This window comes from Aegilops tauschii, chromosome 1 (genome assembly GCF_002575655.3).
Source record: "Aegilops tauschii subsp. strangulata cultivar AL8/78 chromosome 1, Aet v6.0, whole genome shotgun sequence".
Classification (NCBI taxonomy): Eukaryota; Viridiplantae; Streptophyta; class Magnoliopsida; order Poales; family Poaceae; genus Aegilops; species Aegilops tauschii.
This window is the reverse complement of record NC_053035.3, coordinates 419,891,786-419,906,246: the sequence shown is the minus strand read 5'-3', so window position 1 is coordinate 419,906,246 and position 14,461 is coordinate 419,891,786. Positions and strand designations below refer to the sequence as shown.

The window sequence follows — 14,461 nt, the reverse complement described above, 5'->3', positions numbered from 1 at the left end:
GGCATGTCAGTTTCTACTAAAGGCAAATTTGCAAACTATTTAGACTACTCATTATTACCATCTCCTTCTCGCGCATCATGTAGGCCCGGTGTCTTGTGTCGTAGGCATTGTCGAGAAGCCAAACCATCCTTACAAAGTTTAAACAATAAACATATATGAGTTCATCTTCATCTCAAATATCGGTATACACTAAACATCTAATATGTGTTCAACTACAAGAATGTCAACATCTCCTTCGCACACAATGAATATGTCATATGTGTTTAAATAAACTCAACATCTCATATTTCATATAAACTCAACATCTAATATATATCTAAAAAAACTAAACATCTCATATATGTCTACAAAAATCAACATCTCATAGTTATATACAAAAATAGGCATCTCATATATATCTAAAAAACTAAACAATCTAGGGTTCCACTAACAAGAATCATATATTGTGAACTAATGAACAACACTACGGTAGTACCACTATGACTACACATCCTAAATCAAGCAAATCAAGGGTTCCACCAAATCTTGGACAATCTCTAAAATGGCAACAAATTTACGGAGGAAAAGAAAGAGAACGGAGGAGTTTACCTAGTAGGAGGGATTGGAGATCGAATCCACGGATCAAATCTTCAGATCTGAGAGGGATGTGTGTGTGTGTGTGGGGGGGGGGGGGGGGGGGTGTCCGATGGGGGCGTCGCCGCTGCTCTCTGCCCAGAGAGCAACTTCCTGGAGAGGGGGGAAGAACTGCCTGGTCGGGCTGGGCCGATGCGCTTAAGTCACTGTGCAGCGCCTAAACATTACAAGTGTGGTGCCTATGCATTGGGCGCTGCATGACTGGCTGTGGGGCCACCCCTGGCCCCGGGCTGCCACGCTGGCCGGGCATGTGACGCCTAAGACAACGGCGCTGCATAGTGCAATGCAGCGCCCGGCTGTTGGGCGCCACATACAACGGTCTGTGATGTGAACTTTTTTCGAGATCAGGTCAGATCGTGATTTGATTTCGCCCTCATGTCAAATATGTGATTTCTGCCCGAGCGCGACGCCATGGAGCTGATTGATTACCTTTGTTTCCAGTTGAGGCGATCTGATGAATGAATTTCTAGCTTCGGCGCCGATTTGTACTCCATGCCGCCGGCATGGCTCCTCCCTCTCCTCCGCGCCTGGTGAGCCACTTCTCCGGTTCATGACAGACAAATTGACAACAGAACGGTCAGCCATGGCACGCGCATCTGCCATGCACTAGTCACCATTGCTCAAAGGTAGAACCACTGTCGTCAAGCTCGATCGAACAGCCAGGCCTACGTGATGGGTGATGCATTGCGGCGGCTGTCACGGGTCACGGAGGGGAGGCCCCGGAGCCTGCGCTGCACTGCAGTGTCACGTTCGGAATTCAGAGTTTCAGATAAAAGTGTTGTGCTGTCAATACTTGTAAGTGATGCCGTTGGATCCCGCCTACCCAAGCAGGGGAGTAAGGAAACTGAATGTTCGATCCGATACTGAATCGACGGCGGTGGCCCGCACAGACAATGGTGGAAAATCCGTGGCGGCGTGTGCGCTGGTCACGAGCAACGTCGGTGAGCCTGAGGTACAGGAAGCCATTGCCTGTAATTAAGCTATATATATATGAGAAGGTTGTGGTTGCTTCATATCACACTGCTCTCTAAGTTACAGTTATATGGCGATCCACTGGTCCTTCGAGGAATACGCAGAGTGGGTTGGGGCAATCCTTCGAAAACCCCACCTTCACTGAAAGTTAAAGCCATCTTTGGCTGAACACTCGTTCTGTATTTGTCGACTTGGTTGTACCTGTCGAAAGTTAACGAATACACCATCTTCACTGAAAACTAAGAACATAATAAGCTGCAAGCAGGTGATCGAGTAAGGGTTTTATCATTCTCCCGAGATCTCTGACTGCACCTGGCTAGATTGTCTCTGAATCCACAAATATCGTTGCTCACCTGGAAGATGGTGGTATGTCTGAATTCAGCAACGTCGCTCCACGCAGTACCGCATCACAGTGCGCATTGGTGTACAGTACTACTCCTACTACTAATCAGGAATTACTGCACAGGCCTAACCTAGACAAGGACATCGCACACAGCGTTGCATAGGTGGTACCAGACTGTCTGTTTGTGGCCACTGAATTTACAATCACAGTACTATACCAAACAAAGAGAGCGGCAGGGATTTACACACAGACAAGGATTTCATAGGCACCAGACCGTCTTTACGAGGAGAACTACTAACACTGAAATGGTATTCACCTAGTATGGTAGGATAGTAGAAAAATCGTACTCCTACATGATAGGGTAGGTCTTCCATACTGCTGCATCAACATCATTGTCTAAGCAGACAGGGAGTTCATCTGCTGGCCGGTTATCCATCGACAGTAGCGTGTAATCAACAAGTTGCTCTCAGATAACACATGTACAGGCTGCTGCTACTACTAGTACAAGGGTTTGACTCGCCTGCCGTCTCTTCAGAAAAGCTTCCAGCAGGCCTCGCGCTTGGCAGAAAGAGTAACAAGTAGTGCTGGGTCGTTCGCACTTTGCCTTGCGTTCCAAGTGATATGGCAGCCCATGCACTAGCTTCGAACATGGTCCTACCGATCTACTCATGCCTCCTTTTTCTCCGAGGAAAAGCGGCCCAACCAGGGACGGATTCAAGGGGGGACGAGGGGGGGCGAGACCCCCCTGACGATCGTGTCGCCCCTTAATATCGATCGGTTGTTCGCTAGTTTTTCTCGCTATATAACTGCAAGTGGCTTGCTTCGCCCCCCCCCATTCCTTTCTTAACCAGGGCCCGTGTACTATTCTCTCTTTCTTTCTTTTTTCAAAAAAGGGCCCGTGTACTGTTTACAACGAAAATTGCACGTAAAAGGCCCAAATCCCAGGAAAAGTAAAAAAGGGCAGTAGCCCACCATGGAAGCAAAGGGGCCAGGCTAGAAGCAGTACGCACGTACGCACAGTTTGCACTTTTGATCTCCCCTCTAATCGCTTCGTTTCCAACCCGCTCCTGCGATCGAGCCTGCCGCCGGCCGCCCGCTAGATCGTCTGTCAGCCGCCTGCTTCAAGAAAGGAAGGGGATATGCAAGCGCGCCGTGTGATCCGCCGCGCGTTCTGTCCGGCCGGCCGCACGGATGAGCGATCAAACGATGAAAAAGGTTAGTTTATATTTATCATTGGATTAGATTAGTTTGTGTCTTGTAAACAGTATAAGTGTAATTGTAGAACAACAGACATCAACAACTAGCAGTTAGAAATTATCGATCTTTGATACTGTAGAACAACAGACATCAAGAACTATCAGTTAGAAAATTATCGATCTTTGATACTGTTGTTCGTAAATCAACTTTTGAATTAATAGTTATGTACCTTTTGTTCTTATTGCGGAACAACGGAGACATATATAGACTATCTTAGGGGCCTCTTTGGATCAGAGCCCCAAAGTGCCCGGCCAAATATTTGGCGTTGATGAGATTGAAGGCCTCTGTTTGGTCGATATCAAATTATTTGACCCGCCCGAACCCCATCACCTCTTCCCTTTTATTGCGGAGACAGAAGTTTTACGAGGCGTTGGCAGCCGTTTCCTCCACCAAAATTTCAGCATGCCGTTGGTTGACAGGGCGACTACAGAGAAAAAACCAAACGGATCCAACATCTTCCAATATTTACTATGTTATGTGACTATATATCCTATCGTTTGATGCTTCCAGTTCTTGCCCCCCCCCCCCCCCTATCTTGATTTTCTGGCTCCGTCCCTGGGCCCAACAGACCCCGTTTTGTTCTGAATTTTTTGAGACAAAAGAACCCAGCTGTCTTTTGCAGTTACCCTCATCAAAAAGAAAAGAAAAACTGTTTCAAAACATTATCAGGTGAACAGGGCAAACCTCCTGTTTACTGCCAAAACATAGGAAATCATACCTTTGCTTGACATGCTAGCTAGTATAGCTGCTCAAAAAACCTTTGCTTAATACAACATGGGGGCTCAACACTTGAAAACAATAAACACACGATGCGAAATCTCAGCCTAACGTGCCACTCGCTGGTCCAACAGGGGATAGTTTCAGATAGTACATATTAGAAGAGAAAACATCGTCAGTCTGCTTGACAAAAGAACCTAGCGCGTCATCACTGTAAGAAGAAGAAAGGCGTGGAAGCGTATGCCTTCCTGGCAGGGACACGTTCATGTTAAATACCCAGAGAAGATTACATCATGCGCAGGTTGTTGCAAGGCTTTGCCCCTACTCCAAGCTATACAAGATAAGGCTCTACCTATACTAACAACCTGCGCCAATTACACAATATACACACGCATACAATATACCCCCTCCGTCCGAAAATACTTGTCATCAAAATGGATAAAAGGAGATGTATCTAGAACGTCTAGATACATCTCCTTTTATCCATTTTGATGACAAGTATTTCCGGACGGAGGAAGTACGTGACAACATGTCACGTTTATACAACTACCAGCCTACACTTTAACATCCTCCCTTAATCTTAACGTATCAAGGTTCAGATTACGCTTGAAGGCTTGTAGTTGTCTGACTTGAAGAGGCTTAGTGAATCCATCCGCAACTTGGTCTCCTGTTGGAATAAACCAAATATCCAACAACTTTTGTGCAACTCTTTCTCGAACAAAATGGTAGTCAATCTCTATGTGTTTTGTCCTTGCATGAAACACAGGATTTGCAGAAAGATATGTTGCCCCAAGATATCATACCACAAACATGACATGTGTGTTCTTCCAATCCCTAGTTCATCAAGTAAAGTTTCAATCCACATTACCTCAGCAGTTGCATTTGCCAGAGACTTATATTCTGCTTCAGTGCTAGAGCGTGAGACTGTGGCCTGTTTCTTTGCATTCCAGGATATAAGATTTGACCCAAGGAAGATTGCAAAGCCTCCAGTTGATCTCCTATCATCTGGACACCCAGCCCAATCTGCATCAGAGAATGCACTCACTGCTGTTGAAGAAGGCATGCATATTTTGAGGCCTATTTCAGCACTCCCTTGAATATATCTTATGATTCTTTTAACAGTTGCCCAGTGCAAAGAAGTAGGAGCATGCAGAAATTGACAGACTTTATTAACAGCAAAGGATATATCAGGTCTTGTCAATGTTAGATAGTGTAATGCACCTACTGTACTTCGGTATTTAGTCCCTTCTTTTGGACTTAACAATTCTCCTTCATGCAAATATGGCTTGTCGGTGGTAGACATGGGAGTACTAGAAGGTTTACAGTCTCTCATGCCTACTCGCTTGACTATGTCTCTGGCATATTTTTCCTGAGTTAGCATAATACCATCATGACTTTGTTTTACTTCAATACCTAGGAAGTAATGCAACTCTCCTAGATCCTTAAGAGCAAATTCTCCTTTCAGATTTTTTGATAGTGCTGAGGTGGCTTCTTGTGATGAGCTAGCAACAACTATATCATCAACATAAATCAACATAAACATAGTCACCTTCCCTTTTTTGAAGAAGAACAAAGATGTGTCTCCTTTAGATGCCTTGAAACCAAGTTGATGTAGCTTTGTACTCAGCTTGTGGTACCAGGCTCTGGGTGCCTATTTTAGACCATACAAGGCCTTGTCCAGTTTACACACATGATGTGGTTTTGAACGGTCCTCAAAACCACGTGGTTGTCTCATATAGACCTCCTCCTCGAGAACGCCGTGTAAAAATGCATTCTGTACATCCAATTGGCGAAGACTCCAATCCTTGGAAACAGCAATAGACAAAACAAGTCTGATAGTAGCAGTCTTAACTACAGGGCTAAAGGTATCTTCATAATCAATCCCATAGCGTTGCTTAAAGCCTTTAGCTACTAATCTAGCCTTGTATCTATCTATAGTGCCATCAGGTCTTTTTTTTATTTTGTACACCCACTTACAGTCTATGATATTCCTCCCTTGCTTTGAAGGAACTAGGTGCCACGTTTGATTTTTCATAAGTGCATCATACTCTGTGTGCATAGCATTTGTCCAGTTTTCATTGCTTAGTGCCTCTGTCAAATTTTGAGGTTCACCAGAAGATGCAAAGTTTGCAAACTTCAAGTTCTTTTCATACCTGACTGTACCGTCTTTGAATTTTGTAGGTTACAAAATACCTTTCTGGGCACGTGTAGTTACCCGTGGTAACACGCACACAGGAGTCGTCTGCTCCTCAGCCGCAGAGGATCTCTCTCCTCGTATTGCAGCCGACCGAATCAGGGTGGCTGATCCTTCCTCAGCCGTCGGGCTCGAATCCCGCGTGTGTGGGGTCGGCGAGAGCGACCCGCCAGCTCATCCCGCACCGCTCGTGTGCGCGTCGGACGGTGTGCCTCCTGTCCCGCCTCGACAACTGGCGATGGTGGGCGAGGAGGCGCGTGCGGACGAGGGGGTAACTGACCGGGGCCCCGCCTCGAGGTGAGCGCCTGACTATGACCGCGACGGGGACGCGTCCGGCCCACCCGACCAGTTGACAGGTGGCGAATCTAGAGGTGCCAGGAGATCTTCCTGGGATCCCGTAACCGCGTGAGGCAGCATGCGCACGCCCGATCCGGAGGGCGTATCCACCTCGTGTCCAGCGCCAGGGGTTTTCTGCTGCTGCTGCATAAAATCACAGGCCGGAGCGTTGTTTTCACCGCTGTCTCCATTAGGGTTAGGATTATAAAACAAATGATCATTAGCATAATATTCACCCCCTTGATCAGTAGGATTTAGTAACTCCGGAGGCAGCAAAAGTATTTCTGCACGTAAACGAGCGCTGGCATTAGGGTGCAAGGTAGAGAAGGGAAAGATGTTCTCATCAAATACCACGTCTCTGGAAATGTAAACACATCCAGTGGAGATGTCAAGACATTTGTATCGTTTGTGAAGATTGCTATAGCCAAGAAAAGCACATTGTTTGGATCGAAACTGAAGTTTATGATTATTGTATGGCTGAAGATTTGGCCAGCAAGCGCATCCAAAAATTCTGAGAATGGAATAGTTGGGTTTTTCATGGAGCAATCGTTCAAAAGGTGTCTCAAAGTTGATGACCTTGCTAGGAGTACGGTTTATCAAGTAAGTTGCAGCAATAAAGGCTTCGTCCCAAAACTTCAGAGGCATAGAGGCTTGGGCAAGAAGGGACAGACCAACTTCGACAATGTGTCGATGTTTTCTCTCAGCTGAACCGTTTTGTTGGTGAGCGTGAGGACATGAGACGTGATGGGATATACCTATCTTGGTAAAGAAAGAGTTTAGCTTAACGTACTCCCCACCCCAATCTGTTTGGAGAGCAAGGATCTTACGATCAAACTGACATTCTATAAGATTTTGAAAGTCATGAAATTTCTGAAAACCTCGAACTTATGTTTGATCAAATAGATCCATGTAAATTTGCTGAAATCATCGATGAAGCTAACATAATATTGCTTTCTTCCTAATGTTTCAACAGCAGGACCCCACACATCAGAGAACACAAGTTCTAAAGGGAACTTTGATTCACTTATTGAATTTGGATAAGGAAGTTGGTGACTTTTGCCTTTTTGACAGGCGTCACATACAAACTCATTATTGAGATAACTAGCACACGGGAGATTATTTTGAACAATGACTTTCTGGACGATAACAGAAGAAGGATGCCCTAAACGTCGATGCCACCTATGTGAAGACAGCTTGGTGGCACTTAGCACTTGCATGTTGACGTCGGATCCCGTGTGCCTAAGTGGGTAGAGACCTCTCCTACCCCTGCCTCGAAGGAGTACCTTCCTCGTTCCCCGTTCCTTGACAAAAAAAGAATAGGGATGAATTTCAACAAAGGAATCATTGTCAATGGCAAGGCGGCTAGCAGAGATTAGGCTTTTGTTTGCTTCGGGTACATGAAGGATATTATTCAGAAAAAGATCACGATCTTGGGTGTGAATAGCTGAATGACCAATGTGTTTAATATCCATACCTGAACCACTCGCGATGTGAATCTGCTCGTTGCCTTGGTAGCGGTCTCGCACGCCCAGCTTCTCCAGATCGCCTGTGATATGGTCGGTGGCACCACTGTCAAGATACCAGTTGGTGTCCACCCCATACTGTGGCGCTGCGAGTTTGGCTGACTTCTCTTCTCCTCCTTGGCAGGACTCGTCGTAGCGTTTCCAGCACTTCCATGCTGGGTGGCCCATCTTTCCACAGATCTGGCACTGCACCCTGGGCGCAGAGGCATTGTTGTTGTTGTTTCCCCCGCCGCCGCCGTTGCCGCCATGTCCACCACGACCTCCAGGTTTGGAGTAGCTGCGGCTGCCGCGGTCACCACCGGCGCCAGCTTGTCTGCGGCCGCGGTCACCTCCGCCGCCAAACTTGTGGCCTCGGGTGGTAGCGTTGGTAGAGGACTGAGACCCTCCACCACGAAGATTTAGCCTCGTCTCGAAGCTGAGCAGCTATGAGTACAGCTCGGCCACGGTCACCGGTTCAACCTGGGAGCACATGGCAGAAACCACCGGGTCGAAGTCTTCTTCGAGCCCAGCTAAGATGTGGGAGATGATGTCATCCTTGTCCACCCTCTTCCCGGCTGTGATCAGCTCGTCGCAGAGGGACCTGATTTTCCCAACGTACTCGGTGATGGAGGAGTTGCCCTTCTGCAAGTTGGCGAGGGCGATGCGGATGTTGGTGGTATGGGAACGGGTGCGGGATGCAAGCATACCCTCAACCGTATTCCAGAGCTCGGCTGAAGTGTGGCATGATGCAACCTAGATGGCTATCTCACGAGGGAGAGTCGTCAGAAGATATGAGAAAACTTGCTGATCTTTCGCGTACCAGGTTTGGAACTCCGGGTTTGCTGCCTTCGCCGTGGTCTTGCCATCAGACAAGGTTACGTCAATCTGCATCGGTGGTGGCGGCTGCTCGACGTCGAGATACTTCTCCATCTGCGCTCCCCGGATGGCGGAGAGCACGGTCGCGCGCCACAGGTCCTGATTACCCTTGCTGAGTTTCTCCGTGGCGGCGTGAGCAAATGGCGAGACAGGGAAGGAACTTGATGATGTCGCCATGGATGAGCTCGAGGACGGCTCTGATACCATGTAAGAAGAAGAAAGGCATGGAAGCGTATGCCTTCCTGGAAGGGACGCGTTCATGTTAAATACCCAGAGAAGATTACATCATGCGCAGGTTGTTGCAAGGCTTTGCCCCTACTCCAAGCTATACAAGATAAGGCTCTACCTATGCTAACAACCCGCGCCAATTACACAATATACACACGCATACAATATACGTGACAACATGTCACGTTTATACAACTACCAGCCTACACTTTAACAATCACCCATACCAACGCCTACGCCGTCATAGCCATTCTACTGGCACCCTGTGTCATGAGCTTTCATAGTGCGCCTTTCTCAAGTTTCGCCTAGGTATTGAGATTGTGAGATAGGGAACAGAAACTACAACTTTTTAAAGGAAAAAAACAACATTAGTAGGATCACATGGTTTAATATCTCAAGAACATGAATTGTTTCATGTCTTCTAGATTGTCCAAAAAATAGCATTTTATCGTACCATTCAGTAAAGATTGAGGCCTATACAATTGTAATCAAAAGAGTCAAACTACCATAACCGAGCCTATACCATGGTGAAATTTAACAAATAACCGCATAAGATCTCCACTAAGAATAAACAAAAAAATTCCGGTAAAACCCAACAGGCAGCCCAAATGGGCCTGATACTGTACTTAATTGGGCTTCATCTCGAATGTGTTTGTCTTTATGTTATTTTGTGAAGGAATGAAAACAATTCTATACAGAACGAGTTGGGAATTATGCCTAGATCCTGTGTAAATGGAAATTTCATTGATAAGACTTCCTCACTTGTAGCCAATATTTTATTGCAGTATAATGAGAAGTAATACTATAAAAATAAAAATAAAGAACTCTATTTCAGAACTATGAGACATAATATTATGTTTTCTTATTTACTCTTTACTTTATTTTTTCTATTTAAAGTGGATCTATTTACATAGTGTATCTATGAACAAATTAAAGGATATACTTAAACAAAGTAAGAATTCACAAAATGGTTTTTTATTTCATTTGTAGAATAAAAAAATGACAAGAGACCTTTTTTTTCCTGAAATCCTTGCAAAAGAAGAAATTCTACGTCTTTCTAACCGAGCAACTCTTATTTCCTCTATGATAAATTCTTTTTCGAATATTTCTCTATCAATATCATAAAAAACACAAGCAAAAGGGAACTAAGAGTATCCTGAGCCACGTACCTCTAATTCGATCCCTCAAACGCCTGCGGACGCGCCCGGTCAGTGACTGGGCGTGTCCGTTTTGAGTCCCTCTTTGTCCATTCATGCAGCCACAATCCTCATTTTCTTCCTCATATGTCTGGTCACTTGCACATGATTGGTGGAGATGAAGAGAGAGAATTAAAAGAATGAATAAAGAAAGAGAAAATGTGGTCCGGGGTGGGGTCGTGTCCTACGTGGCGGAATGCCCGGGCGCGTCCATGAGCCCTCATATCCTCCCCATATTTGAGATGGATATGAGGGTTGCCGGATAGCTCGGGCGTATAAGGATGATATGAGGGGTCCGGCTGGGTCATGTTTTTCCTTCTCTCTCATGTCCGGTCACTGTCTGGGTGTGTCCGCGGGCATATAAGGGATGGTTTGAGGCGTCCGGCTATAGATGCTCTAATACTAAAACATTTAAAGCTATTGGACCAAAAAAAGACTTACAAAAACTAGTTGCATAAAGTAAATATCCCTATCCGTCTTATGTAAACCCCTCATGTCTCAAATAGATGATTTCCTTCCTCTCTTTCTTGCCACTAGCCTTGGCCATAAAAGGGAAAATCATAGCATGTTCTTGAAGTGGGTCTTGCTCCTTAGATCTTTGTATCTACTAAAACTCTTCTTCCTTAAAATTTTATGCAACCTTTCATCAAACAAAAACTTTCACCATGTTTATCAATACTCTCCATTTCTTCGGCCGACAACTTCCACTCTTTTATAAAGACCTAATAAACCCACCCTTTAGGCATTCTTCTTACTAGCTCTATCTTGACATTTATCTAAGGATTTCCTCTTCATGTATTTGCCCAAGCCTTAGCAACTACATCTTTCAAATCATGTCTAAAAAGCCATAATTGTTCAAATTTAAAAGGATAATATCTACAACTAGAGCATTATGCTCAAAGACAATTCTAAGTGAATTTCTGGAAAATACAAAGGGAAACCAACTCTATCGATGTGTATTAGTGCTTCAAAAACAGGATCCTCATGATTGTTGGACCAAATAAAACTTCTCCCAACTAAATCAAGTTCTTTTAACTCCTTATACCAGATAATAGCATTAAGCATCTTAACCTATCTAACAATTATTATAGCTCGATAAATACACGTACAAATAATATTAAAGTCCCTACCTATAATGAAAGGAGTCGTTGCGCTTAAGGACAAGAACAAGTTGTACTAATAATAACATCACTTTATCTCTATTATGACCCCCCCCCCCCCCCCCCACACACAAGATAATCCTCCAAATAGGTGCACATGTATTTTTATTCTCCTATATAACAAGAAAGCTTAGTTTTAAATCATGCACCTAGTCACAAACAACTCCATTTCTTTTCGAGTCACCAGTGCCCCTCGTGTTTTAGTAAACGCCTAGCATTTAAAGCAAAACTATTGATACGAAGAAACAAAATAGTTTTTACCTCTATTTTTATTTACTCCGTTTGTCCTACTTCATAAGATTTGACCAAGTTTATAGAAAATAATATGAACATTTGAATAACAAATATATATGATATGAAAATATATTCATTGATGAATCTTCTGGTATTGATTGAATTTGATTGTTGTAGATGTTAATTATTTTTCTATAAACTTGGTCAAACTCTACAAACTTGAACTTATGACAAAGCTAAAATGCGGATACTTCCTACTGCTACATCAAAATTACCCCTGCCTAAAAAATACCTTTTGTATGTTGACATCACGACGATCAGATAGCGCTCAAGAGGTTTTTCTCCACATGAGAGATCGTTCACTCGCAGGGAATTCTAGTAGATGTTCTGAAGATCATCAAAGAAAGGAAAAAGACCGAGTTCGATCCATCTCCCTTTTCTTTAAAAGCTACTCCTCCCTTTTCGGCCCGCAGCAAGTCTACGGCGCCAACGTGCGCCTAGTATTCTTCTACGGTGATACGCTGCAACTATGCAAATGTTGTGCTCCACGCTCTATATGCGGCCTCCAAACCTTGAGCGCACCCCGCCACGACGCGTAATGACGAAAACAGTAGCGTTATACTCGGCCAAATTAATGGACCACCTCAGCACCACCAAATCTTGTGGCCACCATCAAATTACCACCACCCCCATTATGTCCTCTCCTCCGGCCGGCCGCAACGTGAGAGAGGCGCTTTAACCGGCCGGCGTACGTGCTCCAATAATCCAGTTGCATGAACAGAAACTCGATCAATCGGCACCGCCTCTCCGGTTAATCCACTCCCAAAAGCGCCACCTACCTGGCCTGGCTACCCATCTATAGCTAGTAGCTAGCCTTCTAAGAATACTACGACACTCCCTGTCGGGCCCTCTGGTGGTGGCCTTATCACCATCGATCTATGGAAGAATCATACATGCACTCACGGCGCCTCGCAGCAATCTATGACCACAAAGGGGTGGAAAGGTGATGAGGAGTGGAGTGGACCATTCCTCCTCCTCGGCCTCAGATTAAACTAGGCTGCATGCACTAACCTGTGCTGCATGCAGTAACCAGAAGGAGGAGGAAGGAAGAGATTTGGGCGGGGCAGGCCGGTCGATCCAGTGGATGTCCTTGAAAGCAATGCATGATCCGGGACATGGATGACATTGCACCTGGGAACGTGGAGGAACGGCAACATCGACCACAGCGACAGCACACAGCTGCATGATCGACTAGCTTGACTGAATCGCATCGCATCACGCATGCACTGCACCCCTCTTGCATTCTCGTTGCTACATCTAGCAAAGCGAGGAGAACGTGAGTTTTGCTACATCCACGGATCTTACGGAATTAGACTCACAAAATGAGGTGGCAACATCAGGTTGGGAGGCTGAGAGGGCCCACAAACGGAACTGGATGTTACTGAGGTTAGTCGAGGGGCGAGTCCGTGGAGGGAATTCCGTAGGAGGTGGCATGTAAGTATTGTGGGAGAATGGTCACCACTTGTTTGGCATCTCATACCAAAATTGTGCATGCATGTAGCTGTTGGGATTGTGTTAAGTACTAGCGACAACACATGATGACTTCATTCGGTGGTGCCTCCCGAGTACCCGATTGAGCTGCAGGATGAAATCCCTTGGCCTGACCCTAATTGATCATACTTGTAACCGAGTGTTTTTTGGTCATTATCTTGTTGAAGGCATTGCTCAGACTCAATGTTCAGCGTGAAATCCAGAATGGCGACAGAGCGCTGTTCTCTTTCCTGAAGGCGTTGTTGATGAAGAATCTTTCTCCTAGTCGATATGTTATTAGGAGATGGTTGGTGTCGATTGCCGTTGTCTCGCTGTTTTGATCTTTTTTTTGTGTGTGTTTGTGCATGCTTATTAGCTATGTTTATCTGTGCAAAGGCTAGATGTATGCTCGTCGTGTTTATGTCCTCTCAATCTTTCATGTAGAGTCAGTAAAAATTCACCCTCGGTCAAAAAATACATGCATGCACGATGTGCTGAGATCGGAAAGAAACAAGCACCTCAGCCCAGGCCTAACCAACCGAGGAATACCGGCCCGATTCGCATGTTCGTTTGCAGCGAAAAAGGTCGTAAAGCTACGGGCTAGTGTTCTTGTGGGCGCATGCGCGACCTATGTGCAAAAGGAGATCGGTCCATCCAGCATGGGAGCTGGAGGCAAGCTGCATGCATGCTAGCTAGGCTGGTCGTATCTCAGTTGTCGTAGATAGATAGCAATTGCTAGGGGGGCAAAATAGAGGAAGAAGCTGCAGAAGCTGGGTTGGTTCGGCTGGAGAGCAAACCGCTAGGCTCGGCCGGTAGGGCAACGGTACCACGGCTGTGGGTGTCAGTGTGCACGTACGTCTGCTTGGCCTCCGTTCGATCAAGGTTAATCGCCGAAAAGTGCGGGAGGGAGGCGCCCAGTGAATGCTGGAGATGACCAGGAGGAGGATCCTCTAACGTTCGGCACCCTGCCATTCTTCTACTGACATGTGGGCCCATATGTCAGTGGCCCAACGGCACACAGGGCACGGCAGAGGAATCCAGCACGACTAAGAGTTGCCCGGCCACATATAGTTGCACTCAAAATTTTGTTTCTTTTCTATTGGAAGATAGGGTGATCCTCCATTTCCATTAATAGAAACCAAAAGCTGCAATTATTCAACACACAACACCACCGAAAGCATAGTCGTTACACTCAGCAGTACACGATTGGAAATCGGTTTGCAGATCATTTATCGTGCATGCAAGCGAGCACAAGTCCAACCACGATCGAACACTCCTCCTTC

The 14,461-nt window shown here is 45.6% G+C and overlaps 1 non-coding gene across 1 annotated transcript; it reads right to left on the bottom strand.

Annotated features, from left to right (window-relative positions):
• Positions 1-8,382: 8,382 nt before the first annotated feature.
• Positions 8,383-8,521, bottom strand: LOC120973009 (small nucleolar RNA Z247). The gene has a single exon (XR_005767137.1). It is a non-coding gene; the product is annotated as a small nucleolar RNA Z247 (small nucleolar RNA).
• Between the last annotated feature and the right edge of the window lie 5,940 nt (positions 8,522-14,461).